The following is a 17,372-nucleotide window of genomic DNA, read 5'->3' as shown; positions in this document are numbered from 1 at the left end:
GCTGAGAGGTCGTAGATACTTGGAGTGAAATTAATGCTGATTTTTTAAAGCTAAATTCTTATGGCACCAGGCTATAGTCTAAATATTTATATTTATACCCATAGACAAATTTTACTTTCACCAGAGAAGTCTCTCTCTACAGTGGTAGGAGAATGCAGATTCATGGGCGCTCCGGGTGCTGAAAAGAAGTGATAGTTAAGGGCTCAGCCCTAAACAGGATATCATTTAATATCATCCCCTCTCAGACTCTATAAATTAGAAACTCATGGTACTGACTCAGCAGGAGGCTGGTACCCTGGATCACCAGTGCCCTACCAGGAGCATCCGGGTACCTGTCTCCATGATCCACTCTGAGAGCTGACCTGGTCCCTCCCTGTACTCCAAATGAGATCCGCAATATCCTCAGAAAGGAAATTGAACCTGCTTAATGAAAAGAATTTGATATAAATATGTATGGGGGGGTAAGGATCAGATCAAGTAGATTAGTCAACAAAAGAAAGTTCTTTGTCTCAAAAAAAAAAAAAAAAAAAAAAAGATCTGGTTCCAGTAATTCCACAGAGTGATGTGGAGAGGGGAGGAAGAAGCTAGTTTTCTCCCCGTTCTAGGGTGTATCATAGAGAAGAAGGTGAACAGCTTACACTGAGGGCTGAGGAGGGTTTGTCCAATAATTTACCTATTTGAAGAGAAAATGTCCAGCACTGAGCAAACATGAATGCAGTGAGCAGATGCATTGGATCCTCAGCCCTGACAAAGGGAGAGGGTGTTTTCCTAGACCTCAGAGGCTCTCTTCTGCAGGAAGGCTGCCGAGGGAGGAAGGAAGGAAGGAAGGAGGGAGGGATGGTGTTGGGAGGAGAAGGTATCGACATTCTGGAACCTTCTCTTCTGCTTGTTTTCCTTGTCTGAACCTTTCAGTTCCTGTGTCTGTGACAGTATTCATAACTCAGCCCCCATGTGCCAACAAACCCCATATGTTTTGGTTCTTTCCTTATCTTTGAAGCCAAGATAAGGTTGAAATGAGTACTGCGAGAGATTCATTATAAAACACACACAGGCACTCACTGGCAGAAGGTGGGAACCGGCCCTCACTTAGATTTGTGCTCTTCGCTACATATAACACAGATCCACACAAACGGGGCGGGGGGTGGGGTGGGGCTCTCAATTGAATGTGCATAGCCCAACTTTCTCACTGGGCACCGGGCATGGGCAATGCCCACCCACTCCTTTAAGGTTCCAAAGACAAAGCAATGTTGTATTCCGTCAGGGTTCTTCCTGGGGAAATCGGTGAGTTTATGGGGATTACTTACAGAGCATGGGTGAATGGTCACAGGCAGGGGTGTGGGGCCCTCCCAAGCAGCTGCACTGGAAAGTTTCACTCCATATGGACGCTGGCTCCCGAGAGCCACACAGATGGGGTCCTCTTCCCTTCATCTTCCCCAGCCTATATACTCTAGCCCCTCCCTGAGACCCCAGGATGTTGACCAATTAGCGCAGAATTGCATACAACTGGTTGACAGGCGTGGCTGTCTCCTCACCGGGGGGAGGGTCGCATGATGCTCCCACCCCCCACCCCACCCCCCCACCCCACCGCCCTTCTAGGAGTGGATGTTCACAGTCAGCAGCCCCAGCTGTGATCTTTTGCAAGCAGGCACAGCTGAACTCCTGAAAATCGCAGCTGTTGGTCTCCGTGGCTATTGCTGTACAACAGCGGTTCTCAACCTTCCTGATGCTGCGACCCTTTAATACAGTTCCTCATGCTGTGGTGACCCCAACCGTAAAACTATTTTCGTGGCGTCTTCATAACTGTAATTTCGCTACTGTGATGAATCATAATGTAAATATTTTTTGGAGGTAGAGCGTTGTCAGAGGGGTTGCGACCCACAGGTTAAGAATCGCTGCTATAGACGCTCTAAAGTCCTCCGTTTGAAGATGGAGGAAGGAAGCATCTTCTATCCGTCTGTCTGTCTGTTTATTTCTCATTCATTCATTCATCTAACAGACTTTCAGTTAGCACATAAATCTGAGCGCTTGCCATCTCCCAGGCTCACTTCGGATCCTGGAGACCCGAAGATGTACAAAGCAAGGTTCTGATCTGGAACCACTGGTGAGTGGAGTGTGGGAGAAAGGTGTTGATACTACTTTCAACAGCATCCGATAAGCTCCATTACCAGCATTATTTCATTTAGTCTTATTCTTCTTATGTTTTAACATACATATAAGTCATTAGGGACTTCTTTTTTTAAGTCAGGGGTCTTACTATTTAGCACTGGCTAGCTTGAAACTTGCTACATAGACCAAACTGGTCCTGAACACTCAGCTCTGCCTGCCTCTGCCTCCCAAACACTGGAATTGAAGGTGTGACCTACTACACTCAGCTTGTCTGGGACATTTTAAAACACAGATAATGCTTCAAGTAACGGGATAGAGTCAGGGATTCTGCATTTCTGAGAAGGTTCCAAGTGATGCCCAGGTAGATGGTTCTAGAACTTCACTCTGCTGAGGATGGACAATTCCAACAATCCCGTGTGGAAGTAAGGGGCTAGGATTCCGGATAGGCAGACAGACAGGGAAAGGGGCCATGACTAGATAACAGAGATGGAAAACTCTAAGATGGCCAGCTTCTTCCTCAGCCTCCTGACCTGAGGTAAAACCTTAGCCACTTAAAACAAAGGCCTGGTAGGCTTTCTCTCACATCAGTAGGGTCCCCCTGCCTGAGGACCAGTCTGACAAGTTCGAGGCCAGACCAGGGTGTGTGCACCTCAAATGTGTGGACCTGCCAGCCCCCCGGCTTTGTTCCAACTATCCAACCCTAAGTTGGGGGACAAAGACTCACCTCAAAGACCCTTGAAACTCGCATCCCTCAAAGAGAGACCCTGTTTCCCCTCTATAGATCTTTCTCTGTGTGTGACTTGCTATGTGTGTGTATTTCCTCACCTCTAACAAAGCCTTTCTTTACCGACAGATTCTGTGTGCTGTGTTGGAGAATTCCCCAACTGCTACCTGTTGTGCCTGAGATTTTTCTTCCCCTGCCTTTTAATTTTTTAACTGGCAGAGAAAAATCAATCCAATCAAATTCCCCTAGACAACAAGGTAACAGAGGAGTCATCATTGTCTCCACTGAGGAGGAAGAAACCAGGGCTTGATGTGTTTACACAATTCAACTCTTACATCAGGAGTAGGGTGGTAGCTGACCCACCAGACCATAGAGCTGAGTGTATATACAACACTTCCCCCTCAAACAGAAATGACATGCATGTGACGAGGCCTGTGCAGGTCCTGAGGCACAAGGAGGGTTTATGATGTGACCCAACTGTCCCTTGTCTCCATTCCTGCTACTCCAGACCTGCACCTGCGACCTCGTGGGGCTGTCACTACCATTAATTGACAGGGAGAATGCTCAGCCTGAGCTTAGAGATGGAAGGCTCTGTTAGATATGCAGAAAGCTGGCCAAATGTGCAGTTCTGTATTGACTCATGAGTGGCGCCCCAAGGTGTGGCTGGGATAATGGACCTGAAAGGGGCATGCAGAAAGTGGCTGACAGGAAAACTTAGGAGACAGATATGTAAACTGGCCTCTCTGAATGGGAAAATTATGAAGATAGTAGTGTCTCACATACATACCGAAAGGTGACTTCAGGGGTGGCTTTAAAACTAAGAGGGTGCTTAATAACTAGGATGCTCTCTCGGTTCTCGAGACATCACTTATCCTCTTTCCCAAGCCATCCCATAATCACCTAGTGAGCTCGTGAACTAAGTAGCCACAGTGGTGAGTTTATGTGTGGACTCAAAAACATGGACTTCAACTTACCAGGTCAACCACACTATGACCAGTGCTGAGGTCCCAGCCAGCCAGCATCGGGGACTGACTCAGCCATTCTCTGAGGTAATGCACCAGTTCCTAGTAACCGGCTGATTCTATAGCATCATTTCCAGTTCCATCATGGAAAAGGCAGCATGTGTCACTGCTAGAGTTGATATTTACTGTGGATGTGGATTTGTCTTCTCTGAATGCAATGCTTCTGATGAATGTACCATCTATGGACTTAGAGAAACTTGAATATCTACTGTCACACTACTCCACACAGTGTCACTTCTGACCTGGGAACTCATACCACACAGAAAGAATAGCAGTATGTCCATAATCATGGAATTCACTAGTCTTGTGTTCCACACTATCCTAAAGCATCTGGTTGATAGAGAAGTGGCCTTTTGGAGACTCTTGTGACAGTACCAGCAAGGTGGCAACACCTTCCAAGGATGGGGTATGGTTCCCTAGAGGCCAGTCTATGGCCATCGGTATCCAATACATGGAGTTGTTTCCCTCATATCCAGGATTTATCAATCTAAAAACTCAGGAGATACAGAAAGAAGTGTCACCATTCACCATTCCTCTGGGGGAACCTACTGGCAAGGTTTTTGTTCCCTGTTCCCAAGACTTTATGCTTTGGTGGCCGAGTAGCCTTAGCGAGAGAGAGAGAGAGAGAGAGAGAGAGAGAGAGAGAGAGAGAGAGAGAGAGACAGAGACACACAGAGAGAGACAGAGTGTAGCTGGAGAGATAGAAACAGAGAGACAGAGATGCTTCTACCAAGAGACACAATGATGATTCCACTCAGCGGGAGGTCAAAGTGGTTACCCAGCCACTGGATCTCCTCATACTTCAGAGTCAACTGAAGGGAATGAAGGTGCTGGAGGAGGTGGTTGATCCGGTCTACTAGGGATAACTAGACTACTACTCTACAGTGGGTGGAAGAAAAGGTATGTCCCAGGGGTTCCTCAGGGCATCTCTCAGTGTTGCATACTCTGTGACTGGGATCAATGGAAAGTGACAATAACCCAACCTAGGAAGGACTATGCAAACCCTTTGGCCATGAAGGTCTGGGTCACTTCCAGGAAAAGGCAGGAACAATTGAGATGCTTGCAGAAGGCAAATGGTAAACACTGGATGGGTGTCTGAAGAAGATAGCTATAAAAGTCAGCTATACCACATGACCAGTTACATAACTCAGGACTATAACTGTCATGAATAACTGTCTAAAACATGTTGGGGCATGTGTGTAGATACATATCAAATTAAACAAACGTTTTTGTTTTCTTTCTTCTTTTATTCCTTTATCATGTATTATAGATGTATTCATATGGCATTAAAGTATTATTAATTTTACATTATAGTATTAAATTATGGGATATTAAGGAGAAAAAGCAATGTTAGGCAAAGATTTATTTCATCTTCTAGAGAAACAAATGTGTTATTGAATATACACAGGTCAATTTTATCATTTTAGGTCAAGTTATGACCTGATGCCTTATTTGAAGATTAAGGTACAATTTTTTAAAATGCTTATATATGACAGGTCGACAGAGGTGGACCTAAGGCTATGTTTCAACTTGACAGGGATATCCTGGTAGCTGGTAAAATATGTGTGACTGCTTCTGGAAGAAGCTAGTGTTTTCAGGAAAGATCACCTCCACCAACGTAAGTGGGCATCACCCTTTATACCAAAGATGTGGGTAGATTCAAAATGTGGAGGAAGGGCTCTCTTCATTCTGTCTACCAGAGCCAAAACATCCGTTTTGTTCTGCCTAATGCACCAGACCTCTGAGTTCTTGTGCCCAACCCGGTTCTTAGACTTCTTCCCTCAGAATAAATTTTATTCCCAGCCTTGTAGCTTGCAAACAGCATATTCTGCAAGTTCTCAGCCTCCACAACCATATGAGCCAATTCCCACACATCCCACAGGTTCTTTGTCTTCGGAGATCCCTGACTTACTAGTCACACAGTGTTGCAAATGCTGGAAATGGCTATAAATCCAAACTTAGCAGCACCCTCTCCACATGCCAGGCTCAGCTCACCACGCTCTCCACACGCCAGCTTAATGTAGTTGCTGAGCAGGTCACTGGACTAAAAGAGTTACAGAACACTTCTCCAAGGAGGGCTTTGAGCAACAGGAGGACCTCATGGCTTAATGTAGGATCTACCAAAGCATTCCTTAACTGGGATTCCAGGACATTCTTTCCCTGGCCTGTTGAGACATCTTTTCCTGGTCCTACCTACCTACCTACCATGAACATTTAATAACACAGATACATACACTACATATTTGCTTATGAGCTCTGGCCCTTTGGAATTCCACAAATCATTATATTTACAGATATTGGTCTTTTTTTTTTTTTTTTTTTTTTTTACACTCACCTCATAGTCAATTTTCACCTCTTTGGAAACAATGTTACCCTAGTTTGAGTCTAGCACACACCATTTACCAGTGAGATGTAGCACTGATTTAACAGAATCAAAAACCTTCAGGGTAAAAAATAATTTAAAGGCATTTACTTTTCTGTGGGCACCTGGGTGAGTGGCCGGCTATCCTGTGCTTCGACACTTAGCCACGATAAGCTCACCATCTCAGCGGCATCCCACATCCATCTCTGGAGAAAGTTTCCTCATTCTGAGAGCCCGAATCTAGCATACCAGATTTCATTTTCCTTTTCACTTGGTAGTTTGACTTCTAACCTTTGTTGCCAAACAGAGGACACAAAGTCAGGAGCAGCAGAGGGTAGGCACACCGGAATATTTTGTGCCCCTGCTCCTAGAATTCAGATAGTAATTGTGTTCTTGTGAGGCACACATTTTCTTACGATGTACTTGATATAAACCTCTAGACTTACATTTCTCATAGTCAGGTGTAAAGCTTTTCTAGCCTTTTGTAGCAACCCCGCCATACTAGTTCACCCTACTGTTGACTGCAACCAGTCTCAGAGCCGAAAATACTAACATGGCTGTCAAAACAGAATGGAGAGACAAGGAAGCACACAGTGGTCAGTGGCCAATAGTGAAATGGGGGAACTACACCCGTGCTCCTTACAGTGGGGAGCCGTGCTGTGGGATGGTCTGTATGTCAAGTGTGTTGCTGATTGGTCAGTAAATAAATCACTGATTGGCCATTGGCTAGGCAGGAAGTATAGGCGGGACAAGGAAAAGAATTCTGGGAAGTGGAAGGCTGAGAGAGGGACACTGCCAGCCGCCATCAGGACAAGGAAGATGTAAGGTACCAGTAAGCCATGAGCCATGTGGCAAAGTAAAGATTAATAGAAATGGGCTAAATATAAGAGTAAGAGCTAGACAATAACAGGCCTGAGCTAATGGCCAAGCAGTTTAAATAATGTAAGAGTCTGTGTGTTTATTTTATAAGTGGGCTCTGGGACTGGCGGGACTTGGTGGCGGGAGCTGGAGAGAAATTCTCCAGCAACAGAGCCGAGAGGGCTGTTCAAGAGCGGTGAGCTAAGACCAGAGAGACAAGCACATCCTGAGCTGTGACATCAGCTCTGACAGTCCAAAACCAAGTGGGATGAGGGATGAGAGATAATGACTTTCCTTCATGGGATGAGGGATGGGAGATGATGCCTTTCCTTCATGGGATGAGGGATGGGAGATAATACCTTTCCTTCATGGGATGAGGGATGGGAGATGATGGCTTTCATGGGATGAGGGATGGGAGATGATGTCTTTCTCTCATGGGATGAGGGATGGGAGATGATGCCTTTCCTTCATGGGATGAGGGATGGGAGATGATGCCTTTCCTTCATGGGATGAGGGATGGAAGATAATTGCTTTCCTTCACTAGGTCCTCTAAGCACTCTAATTTTCTACCAAATGTCTGTTCACAGTAACTACAATTAAAACAAAGAAATGATGGGATGAAAAGCAGTCACAGAGGTACCCAGTTAGCTCAGTTTGATCAAGTCACCTAATTTTGGATTGAAATGTCTCACATATAAAAGAGGAGGTGCAAAAGTTTCCATGTCTCCACATATTAGGGCAGTCACATGAGGCCTGCTCTGATGGGGGCCTCTCCCTGGGCCTAGCTCCTTAGCACAGTACTGTGAACTTACCTTCACCCCACCTCCACCCTCAACACCTCCACCCTCACCACCCCCCTCCACCCCCACCACACCACACACTCACCACCACCACCCACTACCCCCACCACACCACACACTCACCACCACTACCCACTACCCCCACACTCACCACTCCCACCCTCACCACCCCACATCCTGCCCCCAGACAGTCCTCAGACACCTCCTCTGGGGGTGCCTAGAATTTAAAAGGGGAAACTGAGTACTCACCATCATTTCTCCAATTATGGGGTCATAAAGAACCAGTGTAGCACTTTTTGAACAGGAAAGTCAGAACACAATACAATATGGGTTGCACTGCGTACACTCCAGCTTTCCCATTGTGCATGTATTAAGCGAGAATGGGAAATGTGGGTTTGGTTTGTTTTTGTGGGTTTTTTCCTACCAGTTAGAATTAAAATGTTCATGTTGTCTTTTTCTCTCCAACTCCAACGTTCTCAGATTCCCATGAGTTCACTGAATCATCTACCCTGTCTTGTTTCCTTATAAATAGAAGCCCGGATTGTTAGGAAGTTCCCTACTAGACATCCCAAAGACCACTGACTGGTTGGGAACGTTGGTGTGAGTAGAGACTGAGAAATGAAAAGAGCCACAGTTAAAAAATTCCTCCGGGTGACTCTGATGTACATACCTCTCTTCCCCTCCCCCGCAAGCTCACTCGCTAGCCCAGGAGTAGAAGCAAGTTGGCAGTGCAAACGGCAGAAACACACTTGGAAAGAGCCAACATCTGGAAAGAGCCGACATCGCCATGTGGGGATTTAAAAGCATGGCCAGTAGTTCCTTTTAATTGTGGAATTTTTAGGCAAGGAACCCTAAACATAACAGATTTCATTCTGATGAGTGCCAAATGCATATGGTGCTCTGTATTATGTCACCACAAGCCCAGGAAGGCACTGTGCTCTGGTAAATGACTGGAAAGCAGGCAGGTAACATAGGGAGCAGGGAGGGCGGCCTGGTGAGTCTCTCCAAGCCACACGTCTTTGTTCAGAGGCACGTGCATTTTTATAGGAGAAAAGGCTAATCATGTCCCCAGCTTCTTGAAGGAATGAGAAATTCAAGGAAGGTTTCCAGCCGTGAGGGGACAGGCTGGTGCTCAGCACCAGCTCAGAAGGAACCTCAGCTCCAGCTCTCCGCTGCACCCCAATCAATGGAAGGCTTTGTAATCTCAAGGGAAGACCTTGGCAAAGCGGGCCCAGCTGTCTTCTCTGGCTCAGAGTAGACAGCCTTGGATGACAAGGCCGCGTGCCCAGGCCTCCACAACAGCTACCTGCTACAAACAGGCAGCCAAGGCCTCCTACCCCTCCGAGAACACCAGCCCCAGATCAGCAGCCAGGCCAGCTTTACTGAGGCAGCAGTGGGCAGTGAGGACACAAGGCCACCTTGATGACTCAGGAGTCTCTGCTGCTTCACATGGTAAGGATGCACAGGCTCACACTGAGACTCCCCTTTCCCTGTTGAGAATGCATAGATGGTGCTTTATTTCATTTCTTGAGACATACCATGCTATAGCGGCAGACACGCCCATGCAGTGTGAAACTGACCCACTTGACTGTTTGATACTTTCTCTGGTTTCACGGTGACAACCTTCCAGTGTATCTGGAATCGTGCCTCCCCAGAGTGTGTTCAGGACTTGTTAATTTCAGGTAGACACTCTTCTCGCTTACGAGAAAGATATACATCGCCTTCTGCGGTCAGAGAAGAAACCTACATCTGAAGACAGAGCACTCAAAGGCAAGTGAGCAATGCTACCACAGCCATTGGAGCCGGAGTGCTGACAGGTCTAGACCATGCTCTTTGGATTGATTTTGGTTCTTGTTCTTTAACCATGAGATACAGAATACTATGTAATGAAAAGCAGAGCTTGGGAGAATGTAGAACAGAACTCTGGCTCTGTTGTACTCTAGTTTATTTTTCTTCCCCGAGTCTTGAATTCTTCAACTGTAAAAATGAGGCAACCATGCCAGTTGTCCTGTATGGACACTGTCCGGGCCCTTCTACACAGCTCTGTTACCCTTAACAGCATCCTTTGAATGTGTTTCTAGGAGTGAAAAACTCTTGGTCCTCCACAAAAGTACCAGCAGGACACATACTACTGGGGCCCAATTCCTTCGAGGGATCCTAACTTTTCTTTCTAATGTTGTACAGTGTCTCTGGTGCCTATTTACAGGAACTCTGGGCTAACCCACAAGCTTGCAGAAACACAGGCATCAGAGAAAGGCTCAGAGTGGTTCCAACACTGACTGGAGACAGGATAACCCTGAGAACCACAGTTCTGATCTGATAGGAAGGAGGCTGTCTTTGATGGGAGGAACAGAAGCATGGGAAGACTGTCCATTCTGTTCTTCTCAGTTGTTACATAACAAAAGCTGGTCAGATACATAAATAAATAAACTCTAATATGAGAGAGAGACTTTAGGTCTGACCACATCTCCAGGCAGACTTTTGCTAACTCTGGTAGATGGAACACCTTAAATACTAAAAGTCTCTCCTTGCTTTCCAAAATCTCCTCAGTTATTCTCTCAGGTACACAAGCCCAAGCTGAACACTGGGAAAACAGCCATCCCTGGGATAATCAGGAAGAAACCAGAAGATCAGTTAGCTTAGGTTGGTCTTAAGCCTTTCTCCTAACATTCACAGAACCAGTGGGGTATATATTAGAGATCAGAATGGAGATAAGAAGAGATTTGTTCCAAACTTAAGTCAGCAAACTGGAGAGCCTGTTGTCTAGGCCCAGGGCACAGGCAGGAAAGACTGGCACCCTATGTCAGCCTGGCATCTGTGTTCCAGGTCAGCCCGCTGTCTGATTCTACTCAAGCCTTCAAGTGATACGTCCTGGCCAACCCAGGTCAAGGCTGATGATTTGCTGTATGCAGTCTGAAGAGTCAAATGAAAGTGTCGTCCGGAAACATCCTTACAGGTATGCCCAGAACAGTATATGACCAAACATCCAGGAAATCCCTGACCTAGTCACGTGGACACATAAACGCCGTCATCACACAGGGGCTTGAACTTCAACCTCTATATCTTCTGCTATCATCCGATGTGGGGGTGAGGACCGAGCAGAAGGACAATGGGATGTCGATGAAAAGGTTAAACATGCCAAACCACAGGCTAGCTCATCCTCCCCAAGAAACAGAGGCTTCCCCCACTGGCCCGTGTGTGAGAGCAATTGAGTTCTATTGGCTGCATTGATGGTTTTTAATTTTATTGGTGTTCTTGTTGTTCAAAACGTTTAGAAAAGCGAGTCATTTGCAGTCTTCTCCACTGCTCTTAACCCAAGGCAGAGGCAAACATTCACCAAAAGGTCTCCCTTTGGTTAACCATTGCCGGGGTACATGGCGACGGCAAGCCACAGCGTAGGACTAGGTGTCAGGGGTCCAGCTCTGAATCCACCGGTCCTACCACTATACGAACGTTCCTTGGTTTTCTCGTTTGTGACATCAAGAGGAGCACACATTTCCTCCTTCATACTATTGGTGGGAAGAAGACAGAATGAGCGAACGTGTATTGGAACCCTTTCCCACACCCTGAATCACTGTGCTAATTTTGGCCTGTGTATTCTCACTGCAGAAGAGATACTGGATACTGTCATAAAAATGGTGCCACGGCTCGTGTGCATTTACTTTTTACTGCTGCAATGAATCACTATAAACTTACTGGTTTAAGGAGCTGGAGGGGTGGCTCAGTGGTTAAGAATACTGGCTGCTTTTGCAGAGGACCCAGGTTCAGTTCCTAGCACCCACATGGTAGCTCACGACAGTTCCTAAGTCCAGTTCCAGAGGATCTGGCACCCTCTTCTGGCCTCTGTAGGTACCAGGCACACAACATGGTGCATATACACACATACATGCAGACAAAATACTCAAAAGCATGAAAGTAGATATTTTTTAAAAAGGAATGTAGTGGTTAAAACAGCACAAATGAGGCGGGGGGGGGGGGGGATGACGCACTGGGTAGAGTAGCTGTCACTCAAGCATAAGGATTTGAGTTTGGCTTTGCCTAACCCACACAGGGCCAGATGAGATGATACACACCTGTGACACTCCTCTTCTGTGTCAAGATGGGAAGCTCACGTGCCAGCAGCCAGCCTGCTTTATGTAGCGGTGACGAGAGACCCTGAAACAAGGCAGAATGTGAGGATGACACCCACGGTTGTTCTATGACCTCCACACGTGCATTGTGACATGTGTGTACACACTTGTGCATGCACACACATGTACACACACACATTCACACAGCGGGTATAAAAAAATCACAAATTTATTACCTTATATAGTACTAAGGGTCAAAAGTCCAGAACAGTTCTCACCAGGCTGAAACGAAGGGCAAGCCTGCTGGAAGCTTTGGCTTCCACAGGCACCCACAGTCTTTGGCTTGTGGCCCTAGTCTCCATCTTCAAAGCCAACAAGCTCAGATCACATCCTTTTCATCATGCCATGTATCTCTCTGGTTTTCTCTTCTGTTTCCATTTTCCACTTATAAGGACCTGTGTTTATTATTTTCAGGGAGGAGGTGCTTGTTTGGGCACACTTCAGAGTGTGCAATTCTTTACAGTGAGGAAGGTCCAGAGCTAGAGTAGGCCAGTCTGTGGTGGTACGATCTTCATTAGTGGCTTCTCACAAGGCACCAACAAGCAAGCAGAGAGCCTGACTGGAACCAGATGTCCTTCCAGACTGACCCTTGGTCACCTATGTAAGCCAGCTAGTCCCCAGGTCTTGGTAGATCCATACCTTCCTTCCAAAACTGTAACCAGCTGGGGTCCAAGTGTTAGTCATAACTAATTTATCAGGAGAGGGACATATTACATTCAAATATACAAAGATCCTTGTGACTGTACTGGGACCAGCATAAAAAGCCAGGCTAATTTCCCCACCTCGAGATCAACAGGGTAGGAACATCAATTCCCTCTGAGACGTCTCCCTTTAGCATGAGATTTAGCACGGTCTCAGATTCCGGGGATTAAGACAGGAGTTGTTCAGACAGGGACATTATTCTTCTCAGCACATTTTGTTTACTCATTTCTAACAGAAATTCAGATTTTAAGATATCACACCTACAACACTCATTATACCAGGGCCCTGGTGAGATGGCTCAGCAGGTAAAGAACGTGCCACCTAGACTGATGACCTGAATTCTATTCCTGGAATCCACGTGGTAAAAGAGCATTGATACCCACAAGTTTTCCTCTGACTTCCAAGTACATGCCATGGCACTTGCACCCCACCTACACCAATCAATCAATCAATCATCAATCAATCAATCATCAATCAAGTTTAAAAGTCCATTATATCTGATTTCTCTGGTGACTTTGAAGTTGATAAACGAAGAAACTAATTTTTGAAAGCTTCAAAAGCATTCATTCCTATTTTTAACATTTATTTGGAAAACTTAAAAAGATCAATAAGAAAAAGTTTTTTTTAAAAAATGTCTACAACCCAAGCATGCACAATTACTGTTACATATTGATATATTACCTTCAAACTTTTATTCTGCATTTTTCCATATAATTGATACAAGTGTTTATGCTGCTAAACATGATTTGTTTTGTTTTGTTTTGTTTTTCAAGACAGGGTTTTGCTGTGTAGCCTTGGCTGTCCTGGAACTCTCTCTGTAGATTAGGCTGGCCTCAAACTCACAGAGATCCGCCTGCCTCTGCCTCCTGAGTGCTGGGATTAAAGGCATGCGCCACCACCGCCCAGCACTGCTAAACATGATTATGTCAGCATTTCAAATTTATAAACTCTGGAAACGTCAGCTGTAATGGCAGCAGACTACTAAATTGCAGCAAGGTAATAATTCATTTGGCCATTTACCATCAGAAATTCAATTTATTAAACATCATGAAGGACAATGGATCATAAACATCTTTTAGCTGTCACAACTATTTATAGTGCTAGTTATTTCCTTAGGTGAGGTACTTAGAACTTATGTGCCAAAGGGAATGAATAAATTCAAAGTTGTTGACGCACACTGTCTAATGGAGTCCGCACATAACAGGCTGCTCACATGCCTTGCAGCAGGACTCCAGAGCATCTTTCAACACATCCTCAGCCAGAGTTAGGCATCCTCACTCTTCTCTCAGCTAATTTTACTTGAAACAAGCGTCTCATTGTCCGCATGAACATCTCTGTGGGGTGTGTGTGCGTCTGAACCTTTTTTTCATGTGTTTGCCTGGCAGCTGTCTCTCCCCATGTGTGGACTGTCCTCCCATGAAGGTCATTGACTTTTCTCAACCCTGGTTATGGCTGTACAGCTAAACACAAGACATCATAGATTTCAACAGGTCCTTGGAAATTCTTTCTCTGTTCTGACTCAGCTTGAAGGTTCCTGGTCCTGAGCAGATCCTCCCAGGGCTGCTGCTGTACAGTTTTCCTCAGAACAGGCTTTCTTTACTTGTCCCTACCTGCTCTGTGGGTTTCAAACTGTTTCCTCGGGCCGCCTCCCTTGTCAGGGCTGGACTGGCCACCGTTCCTAGGAACAGACATCTCCAGCCTGCTGCCTTTCCCATCATGCCTGCTTTCCTTCCGGCTTCCCCTGCTGTCTTTAGCAGTTCAGTTTCTGGAAAGAGAAGAGCTGTGACAGGTCAGCTTGTTGTTTCTGAGGTGAACACTCCACCAGGCCTCCTCCTTCAGGCCAGTGCTTCACCCCCACCCCACCCCACCCTCACCGCCCATCATGGTCCTTGGTGCCTCTGGCTGGCCCTGGCTCTGTGATGTAAACTGGCCGTTTCTTTTGATGATTTCCTCTAGAAAAGGCAAGTCGACCAGTTGTCCCTTTTGCTGGAACTTTGTTGCAATTTTCCGCTTTCTTTTCATCCAGTGACATTTTATTGATATCCCTCATCAGCTCGTTTTCTCCTTGGATACGTTGGTGCAGTGTGGGGATGACACATTCAAACCATGGTGTTTCTTTACTCTTCATGGTGGAGATGCACACTCTTTCCTGTCTTCACTAGTACTGTTCTTTTCTTTGATTTTCCCCGTCCTCCAAAACATCTGTTCTCTTATGGTGATATTTTATTTTATTAAAATGTTATTTGTATGTTAATAAATAAAGTTGCCCGGGGGTCAGAGCTATTAGCAAGCCATAGGAAAGCAGGGCAGTGATGGCGTACACTTGTAATCCCAGCACTTGGTAGGCAGAGCTGGGTAAGTCTCTGTGTGTTCAGGGATACAGCCAGTATTGGATACACATGCCTTTAATCTCAATACCAATCATGGAAAACCTGGAGGCCTATACAGACAGGCCGTTACGAGGCAGTCATGTGGTTGGGTTTACAACCAATGAGAAGGCAGAACAGGAACTTTATAAAAAGACTTTAACACAGGGGTAGATCTGGTTCGGAGAGGTAGGACCACTGCAGGAGGAAGGGTAAGGTTTTAGCTCTTAGCTCTGACCTCTTGGCTTTCTTCTTTGCATTGGTTCTGTGTTTCTTATTTAATAAGAAGGTTGGTCACATCTACATCTTATTGCTATCCAAAACAACCAGTACCATTTCCATATTAAAATGTACAGGCAGATTATATAGGTGAAAATTTCTATCTAAAATGCTTGGCATAGAAGTGTTTTGGATTTCAATTTTTATTTAGATTTGGGGTTAACATCTATCTTGGGGATAAGACCCAAATGCATACTCAAAATTTATTTGTTTCATATATACCATGATCCATATTGCCTGGAGGTAATCTTACATAAACATTGATTACGTTTATCATATGAAATCATGAGTACTATAGAATTTTCAGAGGAAGAGGAGAAGAATGGAGGAAGAAGGGAGAAAGGAAAGAGAGAGAAAGAGGGAGAGAGAATATGAACATCTATACAGAGTACATTGTTGACCTGGAATACTGGGCATCTAATGCTGCCACAAGGTCTCCCTGAATTCCTCACATCCCAGAGAATGCTCACTTTTCTACGCCCAGGACAGGACAGGTTTCCTATGAAACCCTTCCGGTTAAAATCAAAGGCAATCTGTTCAGACAAGAAACATCAGACACCAAAATCTGTCTCACCCCAAGAAGTATCCTGTCTCCACCGCAGCTGGTTTCTAGTATAAACCATCGTCACTTTTTTCCAGGTTACTTACCTTGATTTGTTTTTAAGTTGTTAGATTCAAGGGAAGAAAATAGATTCAAAGAAAGGGAGAGGATAACACTGGTTCGAATATTTCTAGAGTAAATATCAACATCAAATCAGAACAGCTCAACTTCTGCAGAGGCCCCAAGGCCGTCGTTCTCTTCACCATGGAGATGTCGTAACACCAGCAGAGTTCTCATTCTAAGTGAGGCTGCTGTGTGAGACTCTGAGTGTATCTAAGAACATACCCAAATACATCCTGAATCCTCTGAAGATTCACTTTAAAGAATAACAAAAATTTAGAGTTAAGGCATATGAATCTGCTTTCAAATAGCCAACACTCTTTAATCATAGGAAGGAGCAAAAGAAAAATGGACAAAAACCTAAGATGTATATGTAACTGTGGGAGACGGAGGTCTACAGACAGAAAGGAAAATCTAAAACACCATCTGTGTGTATTTCAGAATCATGTTAGAGGACATAATAGGGCATGTTATTACTTCCAATAATAAGAACTGATTATAGTTAGTCCCAGGCACAAACTATAAATTAGATCCCTTTTTTTTAACTTGATGCTTTCTCAACCTATTTAATTCTTTCCTCTTTGGCAAACTTCCTGAATCTGAGAGTGAATTTGAGGAGGAAAGGAAACAGTGTTGTTACTATTCCTGGACAATATGAGCAACTTTAGATCATTGTTACAAGTTCCAAACCAAACATTTTCTTACAGGTTTATTTATCTTTCTTTTATGTGTATGGGTGTTTTACTTGCATGTTCTCCACATGTGTGCAGTGTCCACAGAAGTGTCCACAGAAGCAAGGAGAGGGTATCAGATCCTCTGGGACTAGAGTTACAGGTCCTGAGCTGCCATTCGGGTGCTGGGAACTAAACCTGCATCCTTTGAAAGAGCAACAAGTGCTCTTAACCACTGAACCATCTCTCCAGCCTCTAAACAAAACTTTAAAGTCTGGATGTTAATGCTGTTTGTAACTTGCTTACTTGTAAGGCGTGTGACTGTATTTTTAGATACCTTTCACAGCCCTGCTCACAAGTGGGAAAAACACATTTCACTTGTTCGTTACTGAGTGTTCCACACAGCTCTGTTTTCTGACTCCAGGCACCCCATAAACCCCACAGGTGATCCAAATCTCTTTTAGAATAGGATTTACTTTTAAAAACAAGTACTGTTTCTAGGTCCTCTTCGTTCTAAGACTGATGAAGAGTTTTAGAGAAAATAAACAGACTTCCACATAAGAAGGCAGATTTGATGCTTCCTCTTCGTGTGGCTCAGAACAAAGGAAATATAGAAGCTACCACAAAGACGGCAAGAAAAGGGCTCTTCAGAAATCCACAAAGAGAAGACAAAAAGATGCACCACAGTGTT

This window comes from Peromyscus eremicus, chromosome 20 (assembly GCF_949786415.1).
Source record: "Peromyscus eremicus chromosome 20, PerEre_H2_v1, whole genome shotgun sequence".
Classification (NCBI taxonomy): domain Eukaryota; kingdom Metazoa; phylum Chordata; class Mammalia; order Rodentia; family Cricetidae; genus Peromyscus; species Peromyscus eremicus.
The sequence above is the reverse complement of the archived record's forward strand: the minus strand, read 5'-3'. Positions refer to the sequence as shown.